The 3399-nt window shown below is 29.5% G+C and overlaps 1 long non-coding RNA gene across 1 annotated transcript; it reads left to right on the top strand.

The window, feature by feature from the left end:
- The first annotated feature begins 830 nt into the window (after positions 1-830).
- Positions 831-2953, top strand: LOC139429863 (uncharacterized). The gene is made up of 2 exons (XR_011640447.1): positions 831-1650; positions 2109-2953. It is a non-coding gene; the product is annotated as an uncharacterized lncRNA (long non-coding RNA).
- The last annotated feature ends 446 nt before the right edge of the window (positions 2954-3399 follow it).

Below are 3399 nucleotides of genomic sequence, written 5' to 3'. Positions count from 1 at the left end.
ATCAAAAATGCTTTAAAATGAGTCCAAACTCGATGGGGTTATCTCAAAAATTAACCAAGACAACAAATTATAATAAAAAAATTCAAGATGGCGGGTTCCTTGTTGATTTTAACCTATCTTTTTTTATTTTTTGTTGTAAATATGGCGTGTTTGGTATCAAATTAAAGGGATTTTAACATACATTACGAATCTAATGTTATCATTAAAAAAATGGAATTTTCGAATTTATAAATATTTTCAAAAAGAATTAATTCATTCAAAATCGTAAACTAAATTAAAAATGCTTTAAAATGAGTCCAAACTCGACGGGGTTATCTCAAAAATTAACCAAGACAACAAATTTTAATAATAAAAAATTCAAGATGGCGGTCTCATTGTTGATTTTAACCTAACTTTTTTAATTTTTCATATAAATACGTCGTGTTTGGTATCAAATTGTAGGATTTTTAATGCAGATTACGAATTTAATGTCATCACCAACAAAAATGCATTTTTTTATATTATAATTTGTTTTAATATTATTTCAGAGCGGTCAATTCTTTTCATAGAGCGGTTGTGAAGATATCCATCTCTAAAGTGAGGGGGCTCGATTTTTGACACGGATAGTAATAGACTTAAATTATGACAGCAAGATGAAAGTTTAAATATACCTACTGTTGGTATTTAAACATAAAAAAATAAATTAAATATTCACTTACCTTTACAGCTTTGTTAAGATTAATTAACATTCACATTATCTTTAATTTGTAATAAATCCGATATTTATTGGAAAAAAGTGACTCAAAAACGCATTTTCCTGCATAAATGAGTAAAAAAAATATTGACTCATTTAAAATAGTATATTGTTTTATATGGAAGAGAAGCAGTGCTTTTTATGGCGTGGTCTGTCGCTTAGCGACGAACGCAGTGAGTCGCTAATGACAGATGAGCCGTTAAAATTGTGGCGTGTCCGACAGTTTGCCGGACGAACGAAGTGAGTCCGGCAATGACGGACCAGCCACAAACGAATCTGCTTCTCTTCCGAATAAAACATAGTATTTTTTCTTCAAACGTTGCAAATAATTGCAATATAAATTTTAATAAATTTAATAAAATGACAATTAACTTATTATGTATTAATGAGAAATCGAAGGACGTCATGACAAAATAACGTTAGCAACGACGACGTAAATTTGACAACCAATAAAAAAAAGTAAACAGTTTTGCGCGAATTTTAACTTTTAACTGTTAGTTAAATTTATTTTGTACAAAATGTCGTCCGAAATTAACGATATCGCGAAGAAGGTAATAGAAAATAGTTTATTACCTTCGAAATCTACTAAAATATATAATGGTGCGTACAATAAATTTTTTACATGGTGTAATAAAAAAAATATAAAAGACTATTCGGAAAATACATTACTAGTGTATTTTTACGAATTAGTAACCGAATCTAAATGGAAATGTTCCACTTTATGGTCTCAATACTCCATGTTAAGAACAGTATTGAACATTAACTACAATGTTGACATATCGAAATATATGAAACTACGAGCATTTTTGAAAAAACAGAATGAGGGCTATAGACCCAAGAAATCAAAAGTATTTACAAAAGAACAATTTGACAAGTTTTTGGATGAAGCTCCAAATGACAAATATTTAGGACTTAAGGTAACTTATAATCCGTTCACAAAATTCCCGAGATGTCAAAATGACTTTAGGTTGGTTAAATACATAAATCACTAGTTTAATTTTAATAAATTATTAAAAAAAAAGAAATTAAATTTATATTAATACATCCTGCGCGGGAAGCGACTAAAGTCGTTTTGCGCGAATTTCATATGTTGAGCGGGAAGCGACTAAACTCGTTTTTTATGGATTATGGATAGACGGTAACATTTTGGCGGCAAAATGCCCGCGCAAGATGTGTTAATAAAATTTAATTCAATAATAATTTAATTTTATTCATTAGGTTTTTTTTTTTTTTTATTAATAATTTATTAAAATTAAACTAGTGATTTATTTAAAACAACCTAAAGTCATTGTCAAAATATCGGGAGTTTTGTTAACGGTTTATAGATTATAGGTGAAATACACCGAAATGGAAGATTTAAATGTGTTATTTTCAGGTTGTTTTAATAATTGGAATATCGGGGGCATGTAGATGCGATGAGTTAGTAAATTTAACACTAAATGACGTAGAAAGTTTAGGATCCGTCATTCGTGTAACTATTCCTGATAGTAAAACTAACAAATCAAGGTCATTTACAATAATTGGAGACAAGTATATAAACCTATATCAAAAGTATGTAGCATTGAGACCTCAGGACTTTGAAAGTAGAAGATTTTTTTAAAAATATCTTAATGGAAAGTGTTGTCGAATGGTTATGGGAATTCATGTGATTGGTAAAATCCCTCTAAAAGTGGCCACATACTTAAATTTACCACAACCAAACGAATATACTGGACATTCATTACGAAGAACGTCAGCCACTTTACTTGTAGATGGAGGAGGCGATCTTACCTGTTTAAAAAGACTTGGTGGATGGAAATCCGGCACAGTGGCTGAAGGCTACATAGAAGAGTCGATGTTCAATCAAAATGAAAATGCAAGAAAAATTTTATCAAGCCATAACGTAGACGTTAACATAAATAATGATTCAATTCATGATAATACAGTAATTTTTAATGACAGTGAAAACATCTCCAGAGAAGTTTCCACCAAAAAAGGAGTAGTTCCCTCAGAAGAAGTAAACTTTTGTGGAGCTGTTTTCAAGAAATGCACAGTTAATATTAATATTTATAAAAAATAAAAATATTAAATTAACTTTTTTGCACTATCATGACACTATATGTTTAAAGAATTATTCAAAAAATCAATTGTCACTTAATGGTTTATTTCTTCATAAAAAGTTTAAAATGTGTCAATTTTTTTGTGTTTATTAAAATTTAAAATATAAGAGATAATTATTTGTTTTGTTCTTTAATTTATTTAGTTTTTTTATGTGATATTAATTTGAGATGAAAATAAGAAAGCAAACAATTAAAAGGTTAGTTTCATTTTTTATTAATTTTTAAAATCTTTACTTAGCGTCCGTGAAGCAAAAAAATATCTTTTCCAATACGGCGCTAAAGTGACATGTGCTTCAGCGCTATGGCGCTAAAGTGAAATTTACTTTAGCGCCATAACGCTGAAGTACTTTTTTGCTATGTTGATCTTACCAACCGTCGTTATGCAACAATGACTTACTTCTACCGCGAGTAAACACGACAACAAAGTTGTCATTTAATGACGTTTGAAGAAAAAAGTCTATTTTCCCGCTTGAATTCTTATTGGTTCTTTACACCAAAATGGCCGTTACTGGTTGGTAAGTAATGGTAACCGAGCAACACAAAATTTGTAAATTTTCCGAAACAATC

The sequence above is a fragment of the Onthophagus taurus genome, chromosome 5, assembly GCF_036711975.1.
Source record: "Onthophagus taurus isolate NC chromosome 5, IU_Otau_3.0, whole genome shotgun sequence".
Taxonomy (NCBI): Eukaryota; Metazoa; Arthropoda; class Insecta; order Coleoptera; family Scarabaeidae; genus Onthophagus; species Onthophagus taurus.
This window is presented reverse-complemented; position numbering and strand designations above follow the sequence as displayed.